Below are 24,485 nucleotides of genomic sequence, written 5' to 3'. Positions count from 1 at the left end.
TTGTACAGCCTCCCAATCACTTGCTGTCATAATATTTCTGCTGGGGCCCTGTTCACCCTGTCTTAGTCTTTGTTGTACAATGCGAGTATATGTTTTGATACTTGCATTGGTTATGGGGGGTTCAAACGTGCTGGGTTTCTTAAAAGGGTGTCTCTTATCTTCCAGCACTTTACCCTGGAAAAAATCTCCCAGTTTCAATTGTCTCTGGAAGCGCATAGTATCAATATATGCTGTAAAGTCATCTGGTTTAGTAGTTGGTACAAAAGAGAGGCCCTTCATGAGTACTCTTCTTTCATCATCATTCAGGACATGTTGACTAAGGTTGACAGTCACATCCTCCTCCTTCTGCGTGGTAGCGGGGGTCTTCTTCCAAATCCCGCCCCTGCGTGTATGTGGTCTTCGCCCCTTCCTCTGGAGCGGGTGGTAATGCCTAAAAAAGGCTGTGTATTATGCTGATTCTCTGTCTCCTGTAGACGATCACTCGAGTACTCAGTATCTGAGCCAGAGCTAGAGTCCACTGTATTCAGTTGTCGGTGTGCATATGTTCTGAACCGCCTTTGTCTCCTTGGTTGGTATTGGGCTCTTTCAACAGGTCCAAGTGTCCACCGGTACACTTTTTTATCTTTATAATCCTCCATAACATAACCCAGCTTCTTATTTTTAAAGGCAATTAGGGCATTGTTATATTCACGTAATTGGGTATTGACACGCAGGGGCGGGTTTTGGAAAAAGACCCCCGCTACCACGCAGAAAGGAGGAGGATGTGACTGTCAACCTTAGTCAACATGTCCTGAATGATGATGAAAGAAGAGTACTCATGAAGGGCCTCTCTTTTGTACCAACTACTAAACCAGATGACTTTACAGCATATATTGATACTATGTGCTTCCAGAGACAATTGAAACTGGGGGATTTTTTCCAGGGTAAAGTGCTGGAAGATAAGAGACACCCTTTTAAGAAACCCAGCACGTTTGAACCCCATAACCAATGCAAGTATCAAAACATATACTCGCATTGTACAACAGAGACTAAGACAGGGTGAACAGGGCCCCAGCAGAAATAATATGACAGCAAGTGATTGGGAGGCTGTACAATCCCTCAGGAATGACTCTTCAATAGTCATACGCCCAGCGGACAAGGGTGGTGCAGTGGTCTTGCAGGACTACCAGGATTACAAAGCTGAAATAGACAGACAACTAGCGGACAGTTCTACCTATATGTCTTTACCCTGTGATCTGACAATTACATATAAGGCGCAGATTGACTCTGTTATTGAACATGCTGCGAACATGAATTGGATAGATTCAACTACTAAAGAATGGTTGACTACAGACTACCCAGTAAGACCAATACTATATACGTTACCAAAAATACAAAAACAATTGATACACCCACCTGGACGCCCCATAGTTTTAGCACGGGGGTCATTACTGCAACCCCTGGCAAAGTTTGTTGACTCTCTGCTACAACCCTTGGTGGTGAACATGCAGTCTTATCTACGGGACTCCTCTGCCCTTATCACGTACCTCACCACGCTGACTGACATACGACCAGGTGATGTACTTGCCAGCCTTGATGTCACAAGTTTGTACACCATTATACCTCATGAAATGGGGATGGAGATTATCACCAACTGCCTTGAGAGATGCCCGTATGTGGGACCACCAACCAGTTTTATTGTTGAACTTCTATCCCTATGTCTCAAATTGAACTATTTTAAATTTGAGAGAAGATTCTACCTGCAACTCATGGGGACAGCCATGGGTTCAAACATGGCCCCTGCGTTTGCAAACCTCTTTATGGAGTATGTTGAAGAAAGCATATTCAAGGTATATGACAACAAACAGGTACTTTTCTACAAGCGGAATATTGATGATATTGTGATAATCTGGCGAGGAACGATTGAGTCCTTTGGTGAATGGGTCATATCCTTGAATGAAAGAGGGGGACAGGTCCAACTGAAAGAGGTTTCCAGTTATAATGAAGTAGACTTCCTGGATCTAAGAATCTTTAAGGTTGACAATAAACTTGGAACTACTCTATTTAAGAAGACTACTGATAGAAATACACTGCTACACGCCTCTAGCTACCATCCCAGATCACTCATAAAAGCGATTCCCAGGGCACAAATGCTGAGGGTCTGCCGCAACAATACTTCTGTTGAGAAGAAGGAGGTACAATTAAATGAAATGGAATCAAGATTCTACAGCAGAGGATACAAAAGCAATATTGTAAAGGAAGCTAGGTCTCAGGTGAATATGGAGACCATTAAGCGTGACCACCAGAAGAGATTGAACTTTGTCACATCATACACTCCCAACACAAGGACACTGGGGGTAACTTTGAAGGAAAAATGGGAGATTATCCAGACTGACCCAGCATTACCTTACCAGCACTATGGACCACCCAGGATTGGGTACAAAAGGGGAAGGAACTTAAAGGACATTCTGATGAAAACAGACCCCATTGACAGCTATAATAAAGTAACACCAATTACTAAAAGAGGCTCCTATAAATGTTCTAGCTCTGTAACATGCAACTCTATGTTGCAATGTAAACAGTTCAGACACCCACACAACAGTACAAGTTACAAGATTAAGCACTATCTTACGTGCACCACGAAATTTGTGGTATATATGTTGAACTGCAGCTGTGGACTCTTTTATATCGGTAAAACCTCTGACGATATCAAGAAAAGAATGGCCAACCACAGGAGTGCAATCCGGACAGCAATTGAAAAAGGGAAGAGTGACCAGCCGGTGGCCAGACATTTTATGGAGAAGGGCCACTCTGTTGCTGACCTTAGATTTAAGCTCATTGATCACGTACCCCCACTTCCTAGGGGCGGTGATAGGGACAATCGTCTCCTACAAAAAGAAGCAGAGTGGATCTTCAGATTGGATACCATACACCCCAGAGGTTTGAACATGGGGATAGACTGGCACTGTTTTCTATGACCTGTTTATGATTTTCTCTGAACATTAATTGTTTAATTGAAGCATGTGTGTTAATATATTGTACATCTCATCTTATTGAGTAGATGGGGTGGCACTCATAACGCCTCTCTTGTACATTTGTATATTTGTATATTCTTATTTCCCTGTCCCTGCTTACCTAACATATGGGAAGTACTCTCCCTGCTATCATCTAGTGACATTTGACTATGTAGAGCCAGTGCTAAGCAAATCCGTTTACACATTGTTTATACTTACTTCTCCCTGCTAGTAAACACAACATGCTATCCTGTTGGCTAACACATCATACCATACTTGTAGCTGATTGTATTATGACTGCCTTGGCTCTGGTTGGTTCTGTGTCAATGTACTATATTATAGTCACATATATAATATCTGACCCTAACTGTTTTTAGAAATTTCCTTGCTACGTTAACTCCAAGTTTTTTTGGTTTGGACACAGTATCTTGATATAGTGGGCCCTGTCCCATTAGGGCCAATCACCATACAGATCCCGGAGTTGAGCACTAGGATGGCTCCTGTAGTGACCGATCTTTTCTTATACTATAATGGGGCCCTTACCCAATAGGCAATGTATACTCCCATGCCCCTAACCATCCCAATTATGTTTACAGCTTTACATATTGCATTTACTCGCAGTTCTCTTTGTGCAACATTAACGCTGGGGCTTAGTAATCACATTCTAGCGATTACATGTTGGTCACATTTTTTCACATTGCTACATATAGGGGCTTGTCTTCTATAGCCAATTGGTACGTTGGTTGATGTCTTGGGGGCGGTTCGCACTGAGGCGATACGCATGCGTACTTCTTAATATGTGCGAGACACAGTGCAGTCTGTAAGCATCTGCATAGGCCTGCATTCAATATTGTCACACGCAATGTTTCTTCTTAGCTACTGATACGATCAGGTAGGAAGATCACTCCCTCTGCAATTTCCACTATCGCTACTTTGCATTTTTGACACATGAAGGGAAGTGTAGTTAGTATATGACCCCTACATTAGGATTATTGATACCAGAATAATGCGAGTAGTTATTGGTATGGTATCTATATTACGTGTTACATAGGACCGCTGGAGCACCTTTAGACAGTTAATATTGCACAGATCTATTTGTAATACTTAGATCACCTGCCTACAAACGATGTTGAACAGTATTTGCTTATTGAGCCTGATGCTGAGTTTATATACCATCCAGTAGCATTTGATATGGGTTTGGATGCACTGTTTTGTAATACATTTTTCTATGACTCTGTATATAGCTGCCAATTTGTAACAACTATGTAACTTTGGGATAGTACTATTGCATGACTATTTGTAAACTGTGCTATTCGGAATAGGCCCACCCAGCCTGATTCTGAAGTATATTCTATTATTTTATTTTTCTCTTATGTTCCCTTTAGTAATATTTGATTTGGATCTGGATGTATTGATCCATGGTATAGTTAACAATGGCTCTGTGTACAACTGCCCAGTTATAAGGGTTATTTAATTTTGGGGTTCTGTGATATAACTATTGCTTGATTATTTGTTTTTTCTATGCACTGTTTGTTTGGTTGCTATGACAACCATGTTTTTTGGCAGTTTTTCACAAGGGGGAGGGGTCTATGTATGTTTTAAATGTTTGCTTCACTTGTATGTTGTTGGTCTGATGAAGGGGAGCATTCCCCGAAACGTTACCTATTAAACTATTTGTTTAAATTTTAAGTCCAGAGAGTGCTGTTTTCTACTCTACCACATTTCACCTACTCTAGCACCCTGGCCCTTGGAAAATTGTTTGTGAGAGTGCAACTGACTCATTTTGCCTATACTGTATATATATATATATATATATATATATATAGTATATATAAATATATTATATATATATATATATATATATATATATAATATATATAAAGTTCAGAAATAAAGCACTCACTGGAGTTTAGTCAACCGTGTTAATCCTTATTTTGAACTGTGACGTTTCGGGACTGCAAGCGCCCCTTCTTCTGACTTGCAGTCCCGAAACATCACAGTAATAAATAAGGATTAACACGGTTGACTAAAGTCCAGTGAGTGCTTTATTTTTAAACTTTTATACATTTCTTCAAATAGCACCCTGGAAGCTGTTTTGTGGTGGTGAGAGTGCACACACATAACCCAGTCTTATTTATATATATATATATATATATATATATATATATATTATACTATAAACATTACAAGTGGCGGTGGTACGGCTATACCGCTAGCGTTTTAGCATGTACCAAAACTCTTCATTCCGCTATCAAAGACCAGTAGTTATGGATTTTGTGAAACAAAAATGTTTCACAAAACTCATAACAAAAATGTTATAAAGTACACTAACAACCATAAACTACTATTAACCCCTAAACCACCACCCGCCGCATCGCAAGTACTATAATAAACCTATTAAGCCAAATTCCACCCCACCAACATCGCGACTACTAAATAAACCTATTAACCCTATTCCAACGCCCCACCCCACATCACCAAACACTAAAATAAAGTAATAACCCCTAATCCGCCGCCCCCCACATAGCAACTACCTAAATTAAAGTATTAACCCTTAAACCGCCATCCCCCTGCATTGCTAATAGTAAAAGAAACCTATTAACCCTTAAACCGCCAACCCCCACATCTCGACACTCTAAATTAAACTATTAACCCCAAACCTAACCCCCCCCTAATTTTAAATTAAACTTACAAGATAACTACCTTAATATAAATAAAAACTTACCTATGAAATAAAAAAAACCCTAAGCTTAAACTATAAATAAACCTAAAATTACTATTTTAAAAAATTAAATATACCAAAAATAAAAAAACTAAATTGCAAAATTATAAAATCCTAACACTACAAAAAAAAGTCTAAACTTACAAAAATAAAAAACCTAAGATTGCAAAAAATTACAAATGAAATTATTCAAAATAATAAAAATTAAACCTAATCTAATACCCCTATAAAAACAAAAAAGCCACCCAAAAATAAAAAAACTCTAATCTAACAATAAACTACCAATAATCCTTGAAAGGGACTTTTGTAGGGCATTGCCCTAAAGCAATCAGCTCTTTTTTTTTTTTTTTTTTAAATACAATCCCTCCTAACAATACAACCCCCCCCCCCCCCCAAACCCCCCAAAAAAAAAAGACCTAACTAAAATAAACCTAAGCTACCCATTGCCCCTAAAGGTTCTTCAAAGGGCAATCACTTATTTTGCTGCCCATTAAAAATAAAAAAGCCCTAATCTAAAAAACAAAAATAATAATAATAAAAAAAAAAAAATCTAACACTAACCCCAAAATAGTTCTCAACATTCTTGAAGTGTGGCGATGAAGGTCTTCTTCCAGGCAGCTCCATCTTCAATCGTCATCCCGGTATTGCAGAGCTATCTACCATCTTCATCCAGGGGTCGCAGAGCTAATGTGTTGAGGAGGCAGAGCTATCGGCGGCGGTCATCGGGAACGCACACTGAAGCTTGAATACAAGGTACCCATTTTATATTGGGTACCTTGCATTCCTATTGGCTGAAATATTTAAATCAGCCAAGAGGATGAGAGCTGCTTCAATCCTATTGGCTGTTCAAATTAGCCAATAGGATTTAATCAGCTTTTTTTTTCAAAAAAGAGCTGATTGCTTCAAGGCAATGCCCTACAAAAGGCCCTTTTAAGGGCTATTGATAGTTTATTGTTACATTAGTATTAGGCTGACCATATTTCCTTGAGACAAAAACGGGACATTGAGCGGTCAAAAACGGGACAGGGTTATATTCTTTATTTATATGAAAAAAAATATGATTTTAACAAAAGTTAACTTTTATGACATTAATTTAAACTATTGAGCCAACAATTATCCTTCAGTGACAAAAGAACTCATACAAAAAAGTTTATGTAGACGTAGAGCTAGAGGGGGACTGTATTTCATCATGATTGTACCATGAATATTTGTCTGATGAAACAAGTTTACACAGCAAATTTCGATCTTTCAACACCATATAATAAAACTTCTCACACTCCATGGGCTGATGTATCATGTATATGAAATTATTTTTACTTTAAATTTGATGCACACAGAAAATTGGCAAATCTATATACAAATAAAGCACAAATGTTCTGACTTATAAAGACACCCTATAAAATGCCTTTTATTATAACTGTTGTTAAGGGAAATAAAATTACTTATCCAATAAACTATTCTAAAGACGAAGGTTCCCCTCCATTAGATCATATCCATCATGCCCCTCCCACACAATATTCATTAATATTAATATATATTATGGAACTTGTCTCAGACTCATTGTCACTTTTAAACAGATGGATACCCAAGCCAAATTTGTTGTTTAAACAAAGAAAATCAAAGAGAACATGCTTATATAATAAGAAGAGCTGATTCTGAAGCTTGTGAACAAAAGTATTACAATTTAATTTATCATGCAAACAACAAACATGCTTTAAAAAAGTGAGATTATCCTATGTTGTCAAGGCAAATTCCCCCATATTAACTGATTTTAAAGGGTGAAAGCCTCTGAACTTGCGTTTGGTTTGAATATCTGGATAGTAGTTGTAGATTTTTTTTAGCTGAGTTGCCCAAAATCATTGTTACACATGTAAATGGTGGAAGAACTGATAAAAATGTGGAACTACATAGTTACTTGATAACAACCGTTATTTTATAACGTCTGTACTACAACCAGCACTGCAGAAGCATAATAATAATAAGCATATGATATAATAAATGACAATTAATTTAATTGATTTCCAGGAACAGACACTGGTCTTACCTTGGCCGTGCACAATTCTTGCAGAAGCTGAAGTTCAGAACATAGACTGTAGACAGTTGAATTGATCTACGTCCAGACCAGACCATAACACTAGTTTGTATGTTCACTTCACACGTCTGTGACACAAACAAGAAGAAGATCGCAACAAGAATTATCTCTCTGGTGTCTGGTGATGGTCAGGTCAGCCTATAATTCGGATGATGGTGAGGCAGTGGCTAAAGGCAGATGATTGATCATCACATCAGATCCAGATGATGACTGACTGAATCTCAGATATTTTTAGTCCGACTCCTGCCGGCCCCTGTGCTTAGCCTGTCCTGAGTGTAAGTTACTAGTAAAGTATTGGCACTACTGCAGCTGAGCTAGCTAGTAATCTAACTTCCCTCACGCTGACCAGTGACCAGCCTCCCTCCTAGGCTCAGTCTGACAGCTCATGACTGAGTACTGACCTGCTGTCACTGACTCTTTATAGGCACCTATCAATGACACGCCCCTAATTTTGAAGAGCGTGGGCGGCATAGACTGCTAAGACTGCATGAAGACTGCATGCTGTGGAACATGTGGGCACGGCCACCCAACCCCAACTCGGCTGCAGTTAAAAAAAAATAGTTTTTTAAAAAACTGCCCTCCCCGCCGGCGGGGAGTTTAAAAAAAAATTAAGTGGTGTGTGTGCAATAAAAAATTACACTTGCGCTGCCCGCACGGTCTGATAACCCTCAAAATGGGACAAAATGACTATTAATAAAGAAACAACGGGACAGGGGAAAAAACATAAAATAACGGTACTGTCCCTTTCAAAACGGGACGTATATGGTCAGCCCTAATTAGTATTTTTTATTTTAGATTAGGTTTTATTAGATTCATTTTTATTATTTTGGATAATTTTGTTGTTTTTTGTAATCTTAGATTTTTTTTATTTTTAATTTAGGTTTTTTATTTTTGGTATATTTTATTTTGTTATAGGTCTTAGTTTTTTCTAACACTTTTTCTCCATTGATGTCTATGGGGGAAAACGTGCACAAGCACGTCAAGTCAGGACTTGGCTTTTGTGCGGTATGGAGCTTAACGCACCATAACACACAGCACAAGAAGGTTTTTCTGTAACTTGTAATGGCAGCACTATGGAAAGTGCGGTACCGCTAAATTTTTAGTGTTATTTACGCACCGGGTTAAGCGCATAACTTGGAATTTAGGTGTTTGTTATTTAAACAAATGTGTTTTTCATTTTGGCATTTATTTTTTAGGTACAAGATTTAGTGGTTGGGATATTACTATGTAAAACATATTTTTAAAAGACGACTTTTTTCTTAAGATTGTATTTTTTCAGCAGCTACATTCCCGCAACTTTAAAGTAAGTTCACACTGTATTGAATGGGTTTACTTCTAAAATCACAGTCACACTGTACCAAACATGTTATTATTATTTTTATAAACAAGTATATTTAAATAACGAACTTAGTTACAATATAGAATATATTATTTTACAGCATAATATACATATATATAAATATATATATATATATATATATATATACATACATATATATAGTATGCTGTAAAATAATATATATTATACTTTGTGTGTATATATGCATATATATAAATAGCCCAAGAGATCCGCTCTCACAGGATTTATATATATATATATATATATATATATATATATATATAATGCAAAAAAACAACAGGGAAAGGCACTCTCACCTCCTTTACAGCTTACCAGGGTGACAGGAGCAAAGTCATTGTAAATAGCCCAAGAGATCCATGCTCACTGGATTAGAGATCCACGCTCACAGTGTAGCTGTTTTTTTTCAAAAAGTGATGTGTCTGAGAAAATATTCCCCTTCTACAAAACTATCGCCTAGATTTAGAATTTGGCGTTAGCCGTCAAAAGCAGCGTTAAGGGGTCCTAACACTGCTTTTTAATGCCCGCTGGTATTTAGAGTCAGGCAGGAAAAGGTCTACCGCTCACTTCTTTCCGCGACTCGAGGCTACCGCAGATCCCTTACGCCAATTGCGTACCCTATCTTTTCAATGGGATTTGCCTAACGCTGGTATTATGAGTCTTGGAAGAAGTGAGCGGAAGATAGCCTCTACCTGACAAGAATTTTTTTTTTTAACCCCTAATCTGCTGCTAACGGTTACCGCCCGCAACCTACATATATACCTATGAACCCCTAATCTGCTGCCCCTAACATCGCCGACACCTACATTATATTTATTAACCCCTAATCTGCCCCCCCCAATGTCGCCGCCACCTACCTACAATTATTAACCCCTAATCTACCGAGCCGGACATCGCTGCCACTATAATAAATATATTAACCCCCTAAACCGCCGCACCTCCCGCCTCGCAAACACTATAATACATTTTATTAACCCCTAACCCTGCCCTCCCCTAACATCGCCGCCACCTACCTACAAATATTAACCCCTAATATGCCGCCCCCAACGTCGCTGCTACTATAATTAAGTTATTAACCCCTAAACCTAAGTCTAACCCTAACCCAAACACCCCCCTAACTTAAATATAAATTAAATTTAAAGAAATAATTTTACTATAATTAAATAAATTAATCCTATTTAAAACTAAATACTTACCTATAAAATAAACCCTAATATAGCTACAATATAACTATAAATACATTGTAGCTATTTTAGGATTTATATTTATTTTATTGGCAACTTTGTATTTATTTTAACTAGGTACAATAGCTATTAAATAGTTAATAATATTTAATAAGCTACCTAGTTAATATAATTACAAAATTACCTGTAAAATAAATCCTAACCCTAAGTTACAAATACACCTAACACTACACTATCAATAAATTAATTAAATAAATTACCTACAAGTAGCTAAACTAAAATACAATTAAATAAACCTAAACTATAATACAACCCCCCCCCCCACTAAATTACAGAAAATAAAAAAAATTACAAGAAGTTTAAAACTAATTACACCTAACCTAATCTAAGCCCCCTAATAAAATAAAAAAGCCCCCCCAAAATAATAAAATGCCCTACCCTATTCTAAATTACAAAGTAATCAGCTCTTTTACCAGCCCTTAAAAGAGTTTTTTGCGGGGCATTGCCCCAAAGTAATCAGCTCTTTTACCAGTAAAAAAATACAATCCCCCCAACATTAAAACCCACAACCCACACACCCTACTCTAACCCACCCAAACCCCTTAAATAAACCTAACACTAACCCCCTGAAGATCTCCCTACCTTGAGTCATCTTCACCCAGCTGAGCCGAATTCTTCATCCAAGCGGAGCAAGAAGAGGTCCTCCATCGGGTAGAAGTCTTCATCCAAGCGGGGCAAGAGAGGTCCTCCATCCGGTAGAAGTATTCATCCAAGCTGCGTCTTCTATCTTCATCCTTCCGGAGCGGAGCAGAGCCATCTTCCATCCAGCCGACGCAGAGCCATCCTCTTCAACCGACGGACCTAACGATGAATGACGGTTCCTTTAAGGACATCATCCAAGATGGAGTCCCTCAAATTCTGATTGGATGATAGGATTCTATCAGCCAATCGGAATTAAGGTAGGAAAAATCTGATTGGCTGATTCAATCAGCCAATCAGATTGACCTCGCATTCTATTGGCTGTTCCGATCATTTTTTATTATTTTGGGGGGCTTTTTTATTTTATTAGGGGGCTTAGATTAGGTGTAATTAGTTTAAACTTCTTGTAATTTTTTTTTATTTTCTGTAATTTAGTGTTTTGTTTTTTTGTATTATAGTTTAGTTTATTTAATTGTATTTTAGTTTAGCTAATTGTAGGTAATTTATTTAATTAATTTATTGATAGTGTAGTGTCAGGTGTATTTGTAACTTAGGTTAAGATTTATTTTACAGGTTATTTTGTAATTATTTTAACTAGGTAGCTATTAAATAGTTATTAACTATTTAATAGCTATTGTACCTAGTTAAAATAAATACAAAGTTAAACAAATTAGGAAACCAGGGAAGGGATTCCAAACAAATGGGGTGCGCTAAAAAAGATGTAAATCAGTCACTGCACAAACCGTCAATAAGATGATTGAATCGATATTGCCTAATGGCTCCTGTGAGACGGAAAGAGTGAAGTGAATGCAGTTCCGTAATGGCTGCTATTCCGTGGGTGGCAGCTCCTCTGATCCTCGGTGTGTGGATTCTGTAGGATTAAAGTTGAAAAAAGAGGGCGCCACATAGCGTAATAAAGTTTGGACAGAATGCAAGTTGAAATGAATCAAAAATGCCTTACCAAATGGATAAGCACCGTACTTTGACCGGTGCTGACAAGCCGGCTAACACTCACAGTGGTTAGTACACTGGTGTCTGTGGTCTGCAGCGTCTTGCTGAAAGTCGAGTGATCTGTCTCACTCCGTGTTTGGTCAATCACTTTCTTTACCAACGTAATATTGCTGTGTTGGATACACACTGCAAACAAAGTGTCGGACCTTGATCCTTGTGAATTGAAGATAAAAGCAGAGTACAACTTCCGTAAAAGTAAAAAAATATTTATTCCATACAAGTACCGCTACGCGTTTCTCGACCGCAACTGGTCGTTTCTTCAGGCATGAAATAGTGGATACAATTGATACAAAGTAACAGGCTTATATGCAGTTGTATTTTAAAAACGGAAGTTGTCAAGGAACCTAAAAACCAATGATAGTTTAGTTGATACGGTGAATATAATTGTCCCTGATTGCAGACTCAACTGTGAGTTAACCCCGTGAAACTAATACATAAGTCTGATTCGGTTATTTAGTCAGACCTCAAAAGAAACCATGATATTTTATTATCCATATTGGTCGTGTCTGTGTTATGATATAAATGTGACTGTTTGATCTAACAACAAAACAAAAAACCATATAGTATTTTGTTATCCATATAGATCGTATATGTTAAAATAAAAACTGCTGAAAAACATTAAAATTAAAAAGACAATGACACTGGTTAAAAAGGAGATAAAATGTTGATGGTTTTGTTTTGAATCTGTAAAGGTTTTTTAAGAAGCACCATAGGATATATTGTTTGCAATGAAATGTATTGTGTATCTATATGTCAAAAGTGTGTAAAATTATAATTATAAGAGCGGTGGGATAACTCGGCCCTAGCAGAAAAAACAAGGGGCACCACATAGTATAATGGTGATTTTTGAAGGAATGTATGATGTATTAATTTTATGAACTTGTATAGTGTATAAAAATTGCTCTAATCCAAACATTTGCTGAATGTGTGAGGGAATGTATAATATAGGAGAATTTCTTTGTAATAAAAGTATGTTAGTGACTTAATTCACATAGATCACTATGGAGTTCCTATAATGCTTGGGCATAATCGATCAAATAAAATTATGGTGCCTGCAGACTTTTATTTTGGTATAATGGATACCCTGTATGTGTTGGGACATGTTAGAATGAATACTTGATGTAGTCCTATGTGACCACTGTTAAAACTTATTATGATATAACTCTGTGTTGACCTATATTAAAAAAGTCCCTATATATTCAGTTTAGTGGTATATGCAATCTCAGTACTATGTGTACCTTTGGGTGCTTGTGTGAAATAGTGTATAAACGTTGTGAAAATGGAGTGCAAAATCTGTGATGTCAAATATAATTGCTAACAAAGGATTCTGGCTAATGTGAAAATGGGATATGTATATATGGAAAAGGTTTATATAAAATATTAAAAATATATGAAAATATATTATATATTGTATTATAATGACTGTGTTGGAAAAACACTGGTCTCATATCAATCATATGATGCCAATAGAAAGAGACATAAAATGAAAGAATCATTATTATGTAAATACAAGTGCAGGGGGATTGGGACCTGTGTGTCTGAAAGTGATGTGTATGTAGAAATATTCATGGAATAGGGAATCCTGCTCATGTAATGAATATCGTGACCTTATCGGTCCTAGGGAAATGATTAGAACCAGATTTTGTTAGTTTGGGACTGCCCTACCAGAAATTTTACTGAAGATCTAATGGTGTTTGCCCCACCATGTCAACATTTTTGGTGGTCTTTTCAGGAAATGGAAGCAGTGGATGTTGAACTAATAGTGCTTCTAAATCATGTTAAGCGGACATTAGCATCTATCTATTCTAGATTGGACTCATTGAGGGAATTTGGAACCCAATACATGTTATTGGTGTATTCCACTGTAGTGTGTCTAGTTAAGAAATGAGTACAAAATAATAAAATAATTGGATGAGCCACAAAATTATATATATATATACATATATATATTATATATACGCATGTATATTATATTACTAACAATCTGACAATGTCATTAATATGTGAGTATCAATGTCTAAATGTAAATGATTCTATACTTTGCTGTAAAAGATGCGATTCTGTCAATAAGTTTTAGTCTAATGAAATGGGAATGTGGAATAGTGGTGAATAAGATGGCTTATATTCAGATGGGTTGAGCTACCAGATTTAGAGAAACCTTAATTAAAGGCCGCCAAGTCCAAGTTGGCATATAAACCTTCCGGAAACAAAGTTTTCAATTTAAAGATCCAAAAGGTTTCTCGTTGTCTAAGTTATTGACTCTATTATAATCTGAGGACTTGGGGATAAAATCTATAGGTAAGTATTTAAAAATGTAAGGATTGCCTTGATGTTTTGTTATACAATGATTAGGGACACTATGTTTAATTTTTGATTTTTTGCAATTTTTACAATTACGAAAATGTTCACCCCACCTTGTTTTTGCCTTTCTGGAGGTGCGGCCAACGTATTGTAGGCCGCATACCACATTCCAATAGATATATGACAAATATGGAATCGCAATTGAAAAAGCCTCTGAATAGGAAAAATTTCCCCAGTGATATGAGACTTGAATAGTTTAGCACCAGATTTGATATATTGACAGGAAATACATCCAGTTTTGCCACATTTATAGATTCCCTGTAGGCCAAAATACCCTTCTTGATTTTGTTGTCTTTAGATTTCTGTTGTATGTGTTTAACTATTTTACTCGGTGCTAGTCTACTTCTCAAAGTAGGAGCTCTCCTATAGACTATTCGTGGTTTGTCCTGTACGATACTTTTCAGTATGGGGTCCCTTTGGATGACATGCCAGTGTTTAAAATTATCTGTTGTATTTTGTAAAAGCTATTATTGTATTGCGTGATAAACATTAGTGTTACTTTGCTCAGTTGTTTTATCCATTGTTTGATTGATGTTTTTGTTCTTAGATAATATTGCATTTCTATCTAATAATTTTGTTCTCGTTAATGCTTGATCTAGAATATGGACTGGGTAACTTTTTTCCATGAATCTGTTGTATAAAATTTGACTCTGGTCAGAAAAGTTTGATATTCTGAACAGTTTTTCCTAATGCGTCTGAACTGGCTATATGGGGACATTGTTAATCCAACTTCTATGATGGTTACTGTAGTATTCTAGATAGCTGTTGCTATCTACGTCCTTAAAGAACGTTTTAGATGTTATCGTTAGATTGGGTCCCCAACTGAGTACTAAATCTAAATATTCTATTGAATCAGTTTGTATGTTAGCTGTGAAAGAGATTCCCATATCATTGTTATTAAGATGTGAAACAAAAGATTCTGCTGATTCAAGATTGCCATTCCATATAAATAGCAGGTCGTCTATGTAACGGCCATAGAATACCAGCTCGCCCCAAAGTTCCGCTTGGTGAATGTACACCTCCTCGAAGAGTCCATAAAGAGATTAGCGAAACTTGGGGCGAACCTGGTACCCATGGCCGTTCCCCTGGTCTGTAATAAAAACGGTCTAAATATAAAAATAATTATGTTGTAATATGTACTTGATGCATTCTAAAATAAAAGCTTTTTGTTCTTTAGGCAAATACAGGTCTTGTTCTAGAAAATGAGATACTGATAACAGTCCCAAATCATGGGTGATGTTTGAATAAAGAGAACTGACGTCGCATGTAATCCAAAGTTTAGTAGTGTTTGTAAGGGTGAGGTCTTGTAACAGTTGTAAGAGATGAGTGCTGTCTCTAATGTAGGAAGGAAGTGTTTATTACATATTTCTGTAAAAAATGATCTATATAAGATGATAAATTATATGTTAAATTGCAATTCCTGCTATGATGGGACGCCCAGGAGGGTATTTTTTGTCCTTATGGATTTTGGGAAGGTGGTAATAATGTGCAATGCTTGGATTGTCTACTCTCAAATATTCCCTTTCATCTTTGTTCAGTATTCCTTGTAGAAAACCCTTTGCTATTAATTTCTGATAAGTCTGTAGAAAGGATTTGGTGGGATCTTGTGATAGAATTTTATAATAATTATGGTCCCCTAGGATTCTTTCTGCTTCTGTAATATAGTCTTTGTAATTTTGGATAATAATCCCACCACCCTTATCCGCATCGCGAATAACAATGTTGGAATTATTCTGTAGGCTATATAATGCTTGCTTGTGTCTATAGAAAGAATGGTTTTTCTTTTTGGCACTTAGTTTAAGCAATTTCTCACAATCCTCTAAGACCATATTTTGGTATAGTTCTATATATTTGTTGTTGATATCGTAGGGTTAAAATTAGATTTGTTTTTGAATGATGTGTGTATGTATTCTTCAAATAGGTGGTCAGTTAAAACATCAACATTTTCATTTGCCGTTATACATGGGATTAGTCTGTTAGGTGTCATGTTATCAGTTACTATCACCTGGGAATCTGTGTTGTTATAAGGGTCTTTTTTTAGTTTTTTATTTACAAAATATTTTTGTAAAGATAATTTTCGTGTGAAATTATTTATATCCACGAATAAATTGAAATGTTTGGGGGATTGGGTGGGCAAAAAGAAAGACCTTTTTTGAGTACTCTTTTCTCCTCAGTGGATAATATGTGAGATGATAAATGAACAAACCTGGTCTAATCGGGATAATTCCGCTTTCTTGGCGGCAAGGCCTCTGCCCCTGCTGCCTCGTTTTCTGATATATGTGGTCTTTTGGCCCGACCTTGTTGGAAAATTTTCTGTTCTTGTTCTATTTTTATATATTTTTTAATATTTTAAATAAACCTTTTCCATATATACATATCCCATTTCTCACATTAGCCAGAATCCTTTGTTAGCAATTATATTTTGACCATCACAGATTTATGCACCCATTTTTCACAACGATTATACACTATTTCAACAAGCACCCAAAGGTACACATAGTACTGAGATTGCATATACCACTACTGAATATATAGGGACTCTTTTTATACTAGGTCAACACAGAGTTATATCATAATATGTTTTAACAGTGGTCACATAGGACTACATCAAGTATTCATTCTAACATGTCCCAACACATACGGGTATCATTATACCAAATAAAAGTCTGCAGGCCACCATAATTTTATTTGATCGATTATGCCCAAGCATTATAGGAACTCCATAGTGATCTAAGTGAATTAAGTCACTAACATACTTTTATTACAAAGAAATTCTCCTATATATTATACATTCTCAACATTCAGCAAATGTTTGGATTAGAGCAATTTTTATACACTATACAAGTTCATAAAAATTAATACATCATACATTCCTTCAAAAAATCACCATATATACTATGTGGTGCCCCTTGTTTTTTCTGCTTGGGCGAGTAATCCCACCGCTCTTATAATTTATAATTTTACACACTTTTGACATATAGATACACAATACATTCATTGCAACAATATATCCTATGGTGCTTCTTAAAAACACTTTACAGATTCAAAACAAAAACCATCAACATTTTATCTCCTTTTTAAACCAGTGTCATTGTCTTTTTAATTTTAATGTTTTTCAGCTGTTTTTATTTTAACATATACGATCTATAGGGATAACAAAATACTATATGTTTTTTGTTTTGTCTGTTAGATCAAACAGTCACATTTATATCATAACACAGACCACGACCAATATGGATAATAAATATCATGGTTTCTTTTGAGGTCTGACTAAATAACCGAATCAGACTTATGTATTAGTTTCTCGGGTTAACTCCAGTTGAGTCTGAATCAGGGACAATTATATATTCACCGTATCACTAAAACTATCATTGGTTTTTAGGTTCCCTTGACAACTTCCGTTTTTAAAATACAATGCATATAAGACTGTTACTTTGTATCAATTGTATCCACTATTTCATGCCTGAAGAAACGACCAGTTGCGGTCGCGAAACGCGTAGCGGATACTTGTATGGAATAATATTTTTTTACTTTTACGGAAGTTTGTACTCTGCTTTTATCTTCAATTCACAAGGATCAAGGTCCGACACTTTGTTTGCAGTGTGTATCCAACAACAGAATATTACGTTGGTATTAAGAAAGTGATTGACCCCAAACACGGAGTGAGACAGAATCACTCGACTTTCAGCAAGACGCTGCAGACCACAGACACCAGTGTACTAACCACTGTGAGTGTTAGCCGGCTTGTCAGCACCGGTCAAAGTACGGTGCTTATCCATTTGGTAAGCATTTTGATTCATTTCAACTTGCATCTAGTCCAAACTTTATAAATAACAAAGTTGCTGTAAAATAAATATAAATCCTAAAATAGCTACAATTGTAACTATTAGTTATATTGTAGCTATATTAGGGTTTATTTTATAGGTAAGTATTTAGTTTTAAATAGGAATAATTTATTTAATTATAGTAAATTTATTTAAGATTAATTTAAATTCTATTTAACTAAGGGGGGTGTTAGGGTTAGGGTTAGACTTAGGTTTAGGGGTTAATAACTTTAATATAGTAGCGGCGACGTTGGGGGCGTGAGATTAGGGGTTAAAAATTCTAGGTAGGTGGCGGCGATGTTAGGGAGGGCAGATTAGGGGTTAATACAATTTATTATAGTGTTTGCGAGGCGGGAGAGTGTGGCGGTTTAGGGGTTAATAAATTTATTATAGTGGCGGCGAGGTCCGGTCGGCAGATTAGGGGTTAATAAGTGTAGGTAGGTGGCGGCGACGTTGGGGGGGCAGATTAGGGGGGTAATAAAATATATAGAGGTATCAGCAATGTTAGGGGCAGACGATTAGGAGTTCATAGCGATATGTAGGTTGCGGCGGTGTCCGGAGCGGCAGATTAGGGGTTAATAATAAATGCAGGTGTCAGCGATCGCGGGGGCAGCATATTAGGGGATAATAAGTGTAAGGTTAGGGGTTGTTTAGACTTGGGGGTTCATGTTAGGGTGTTAGGTGCAGACTTGGAACGTGTTTCTCCCATAGGAAACAATGGGGCTGTGTTAGGAGCTGAACGCTGCTTTTTTTGCAGGTGTTAGGTTTTTTTTTCAGGCCAGCTCAGCCCCATTATTTCCTATGGGGATATCGTGCACAAGCACATTTTTCCAGCTTACGCTACAGTAAGCAGCGCTGGTATAGAGGGTTGAAGTGGAGCTAAATTATGCTCAACGCTCCCTTTTCTGAGGCTAACGCAGCCATTCAGTACCTCTAAATACTGGAAAAAAAAAGGAGCATTAGCATGGCAGGTTCCTTTACCGACAAAACTCTAAATCTAGGCGATTGTTCCCGAAACGTCACTTTTATAATGATTTTGCCTCCTGTCAACAAGGTAAGTTGTAGAGGAGGCGAGAGTGCCTTTCCCTGTTGTTGTTGTGTATTATATATATAACAGATTGCAATGCGCTTCTTAGCTATGCTAGCTGTTTGATCAGGCATCCCATCATGCCTGATGAAACAGCTAGCATAGTTGAGAAACACGTTGCAATCTGTTGCCAATATTGCTTTTAACTCTTTGGGTAATGTACACACCTATTGGTTTTTATTAATGGTTTTATTAAAAAAGTACTGTGTTATATGGATAGCCTGAGCTTTATTGGATTATTCCTTGGCACACCTGGGCCTCTACATCCTTTTGAGGATCAGTTTGCTGGGGACACTGCGAGATCCCAGCTTGCATCACTAAGCACATTTGGTACTGGCCCTTTGTGAGTATATTTACTAAACAAGACTTGCCACTGTTTGTTACACTCGCAGTATTATACTAGGAGGGCACCCTCTTGTTTGTGATTCCTCTTCACAGATTCCTGGATTAGTACCAATGAGCATTGTTAAATGCCATGGCCTACCTGAGTATTGTTGCTGACCATGTCAGTCCATTTATGACTACAGTGTAACCATCTTCTGCATCTATCCTGCAGGATAATGCACCATGTCACAAAGCTCAAATCATCTCAAACTGATTTCTTGAACATGACAATGAGTTCACTGTACTCCACTGGCCTCCACAGTCACCAGATCTCAATCCAATAGAGCACTTTTGGGATGTGGTGGAACGGGAGATTCGCATCATGGATGTGCAGCCGACAAATTTGCAGCAACTGCGTGATGCTATCATGTCAATATGGACCAAAGTGTCTGAGGAATGTTTCCAACACATTGTTGAATATATGACAGAAAGAATTAAGGCAGTTCTGAAGGGCAAAATGGGGGTCCAACCCGGTACTATCAAGGTGTACCTAATAAAGTGGCCGGTGAGTGTATATATATATATATTTATATATACTGTATATATATATATATATTTATACATTTAATATATTCCCACAATCCCCAGTCATATAGCTCTTATTATTCATGTACACATGTTACATATTGAATTGAACAAAGAGTTTCAGTTTCGGTTTACGCTTGTAAATTTTATTGTCATTCAATACTGTCTAAAGTGACAATTTACATTAAAGCCCTCACTGCAATGGCAATGCTGCCTTTACATTCTGCCTCTATCAGAGAACCCTCGCTTCACACTGTGAAGTGTACTAAAATACATATTTGCAAGACTACCGTCAACAGTGATTCCTTTATTTAGACTATTTAACCTAAAATCCTCACGTGTGATGCCTTTATAAACACAGCGTATTGTGAAAAAGCTATTTATAATTATACATTATACCCTAAATAGTTATATAATTAGACTGATCATAAACAGATACTACACAGCCACTGTAAAGATGCCCCTGTGAAAAAATTTATAGCGACAGTAGAATTTTCATAGATGTTCAAATTAATCACTTGTATCACTCTCAGTGCAGTTTGTTATATTTTAGATCAGGAGATGCACAATCACACATATAACACATACATAACGCCGGCACATCAAGACATACACAATCCCCGTCATTGGCTCAGATTACAAGTGAAGAGTATTGCTAGAGCAGGGGTACCTGCAATTGATATTACAAGTCAGTGGTAAAACAGAATTGCCAGAGAAAGTTTAGATCAAATTACAAGTTGCAATTATGACTTGCGCTTAAGTATTACTGTGCTAAAAAGTTAGGGTAGAATAAAAGTTAAAAAAAAACATGTAAAACATGTTACAATAAAGTACTATATATACTAATTTATATATAATTATATATATATATTTCTATATATTAAGTTTCAAAATATATCGGCTAGATACGAATCTTGCATTATGAGTAAAAAGTAGCGTTAAGGCTCATAATGCTGCTTTTTTACTACGCTGCTATTACGAGTCTTGCGGATTTAGGGGCACAGCACACTTTTTTGGCCTCTACTGCAAATCAACTTACGCAGTTTGGATTAGTCTTTTTTCTATGGGACTTCCATAGCTCCGGTATTACAAGCTTGTCCTGGGAGGCCAAAAAGTGAGCGGTACACCCATCAGGATTCGTAATGCATTCTAAAGTCAGTAGTTTTGAGTTTTACACTACAAAGTCGAAGCATAAAACTCATAACTAAAGTGCTAAAAAGTACACTAACACCCATAAACTACCTATTAACCCCTAAACCGAGACCCTCCCGCATCGCAAACACTATAATAAAAATATTAACCCCAAATTTGCCTCTCTGGACATCAAAGCCACTATAATAAACATATTAACCCCTAAACCGCCGCACTCCCGCCTCACAAACACTAGTTAAATATTATTAACCCCTAATCTGCCGCCCCTAACATCGCTGTCACCTACCTTCATTTATTAACCCCTAATCTGATGCCCCCAACGTCGCCACCACTATACTAAATTTATTAACCCCTAAACCTAAGTCTAACCCTAACCCCCCAAACTTAAATATAATTAAAATAAATCTAAAGAAAACCTTCAATTAATAACTAAATAATTCATATTTAAAACGAAATACTTACCTGTAAAATAAACCCTAAGCTAGCTGCAATATAACTAATAGTTACATTGTATCTAGCTTAGGTTTTTTTATTTATTTTACAGGCAAGTTTGTATGTATTTTAACTAGGCAGAATAAAAACTATTTAATAACTACCTAGCTAAAATAAATACAAATTGACCTGTAAAATAAAACATAACCTGTCTTACACTAACACCTAACCTTACACTACAATTAAATCAATTATAAAAATTAAATACGATTCCCTAAATGAAATACAATTAGCTAAATTACAAAAAAAACCCCCACTAAATTACAGAAAATAAAAAACAAATTACAAGATCTTTAAACTAATTACACCTAATCTAATAGCCCTATCAAAATAAAAAAAGCCCACCCAAAATAAAAAAAAACCTAGCCTAACTAAACTACCAATAGCCCTTAAAAGGGCTTTTGCAAGGCATTTCCCCAAAGAAATCAGCTCTTTTACCTGTAAAAAAAAAAAAAAAACAACCACCCCAACAGTAAAACCCACCACCCACACAACCAACCCCCCAAATAAAACCCTAACTAAAAAAACCTAAGCTCCCCATTGCCCTGAAAAGGGCATTTAGCTCTATTGTGGCCCAAAGCCCTAACCCCCGAATATCCACTTACAGTTTTGAAGATCCATCCTCAACGAAGCTGGGAAAAGTCTTCATCCAAGCGGCAAGAAGTCCTCAATGAAGCCGGGAGTAGTCTTCATGCAAGCCCGCAGAAGGGGTCCTCCAGACGAGCAGAAGTCTTCACCCAGACAGCATCTTCTATCTTCATCCTTCCGACGCGGAACAGCTCCATCTTCAAGACATCCGGCACGGAGCATCCTCTTCAATCGACGGCTTAAGTGTAAGACAGGTTAGGTTTTATTTTACAGGTCAATTTGTGTTTATTTTAGCTAGGTAGTTATTAAATAGTTAATAACTATTTAGTAACTATTCTACCTAGTTAAAATAAATACAAACTATGCTGTAAATAAAAATAAACATATGCTAGATACAATGTACTATTAGTTTTATTGTAGTAGCTTAGGGGTTATTTTACAGGTAAGTATTTAAGTATTTAAATAGGATTTATTTAGTTATTGATTGTAGGTTTTCTTTAGATTTATTTTAATTATATTTAAGTTAGGGGGGTTAGGGTAAGACTTTAGGGTTAGGGGTTAATAAATTTAGTATAGTGGCGGCGACGTTGGGGGCGGCAGATTAGGGGTTAATAAATGTAGGTAGGTGGCAGCGATGTTAGGGGAAGCAGATTAGGGGTTAATAATATTTAACTAGGGCGCGATCCAATATACGGCTCAGGTTTCGGCGCAAGCGTGGAAACCTGCGCCGCCCATAGTTTCACCTAGCAATCGACTCCTATCTTATATACCGGCACCGACAGTTGCTAAAGTGCGTAAGTGGACAAACTAGTGATGTCCAGAAATAAGCGTAAGTACAAATTTCTGGAGTCGCCAGTGACTTATGGCACTTTAGAAACTGTTGCCGCCTAAAAAAAACTAACTAAAGTATTAAATATCCGTAACTGTCTAACACGCCTCCCAAACATCATCCCGACACGTATACCCCTCTATCCGCAATCCCCCCTTTCACTCTAATAATAAATATATTAACCCCTAAACTGACGCTCCCGGACCCCGCCGCCAGCTACATTAAATGTATTACCCCCTAATCTGAGCCCCCTACACCGCCGCCACCTATATTAACTATATTAACCCCTAAACTGAGCCCCCTACCCCGCCGCCACCTATATTAACTATATTAACCCCTAATCTGAGCCCCCTACACCGCCGCCACCTATATTAACTATATTAACCCCTAATCTGAGCCCCCTACCCCGCCGCCACCTACATGAACTATATTAACCCCTAATCTGAGCCCCCTACCCCGCCGCCAACTACATTAACTATATTAACCCCTAATCTGAGCCCCCTACCCCGCCGCCACCTACATTAACTATATTAACCCCTAATCTGAGCCCCCTACACCGCCGCCACCTATTTTAAATATATTACCCCCTAATATGATCCCCCTACACCGCCGCCACCTATATTAAATATATTTCCCCCTAATATGATCCCCCTACACCGCCGCCACCTATATTAAATATATTACCCCCTAATATGATCCCCCTACACCGCCGCCACCTATTTTAAATATATTACCCCCTAATATGATCCCCCTACACCGCCGCCACCTATTTTAAATATATTAACCCCTAATATGATCCCCCTACACCGCCGACACCTATATTAAATTTATTAACCCCTAATCTAATCCCCCTACACCGCCGCCACCTATATTAAATATATTAACCACTAAACCTAAGTCTAACCCTAACACCCCCTAACTTAATTATTATTGAAATAAATCTAAATAATATTAATATTATTAACTAAATTATTCCTATTTAAAACTAAATACCTACCTATAAAATAAACCCTAAGATAGCTACAATATAATTAATAATTACATTGTAGCTATTTTAGGGTTTATATTTATTTTACAGGTAACTTTGTATTTATTTTAACTAGGTACAATATCTATTAAATAGTTAATAACTATTTAATAGCTACCTAGTTAAAATAATTACCAAATTACCTGTAAAATAAATCC

The sequence above is a fragment of the Bombina bombina genome, chromosome 6, assembly GCF_027579735.1.
Source record: "Bombina bombina isolate aBomBom1 chromosome 6, aBomBom1.pri, whole genome shotgun sequence".
Taxonomy (NCBI): Eukaryota; Metazoa; Chordata; class Amphibia; order Anura; family Bombinatoridae; genus Bombina; species Bombina bombina.
The sequence above is the reverse complement of the archived record's forward strand: the minus strand, read 5'-3'. Positions refer to the sequence as shown.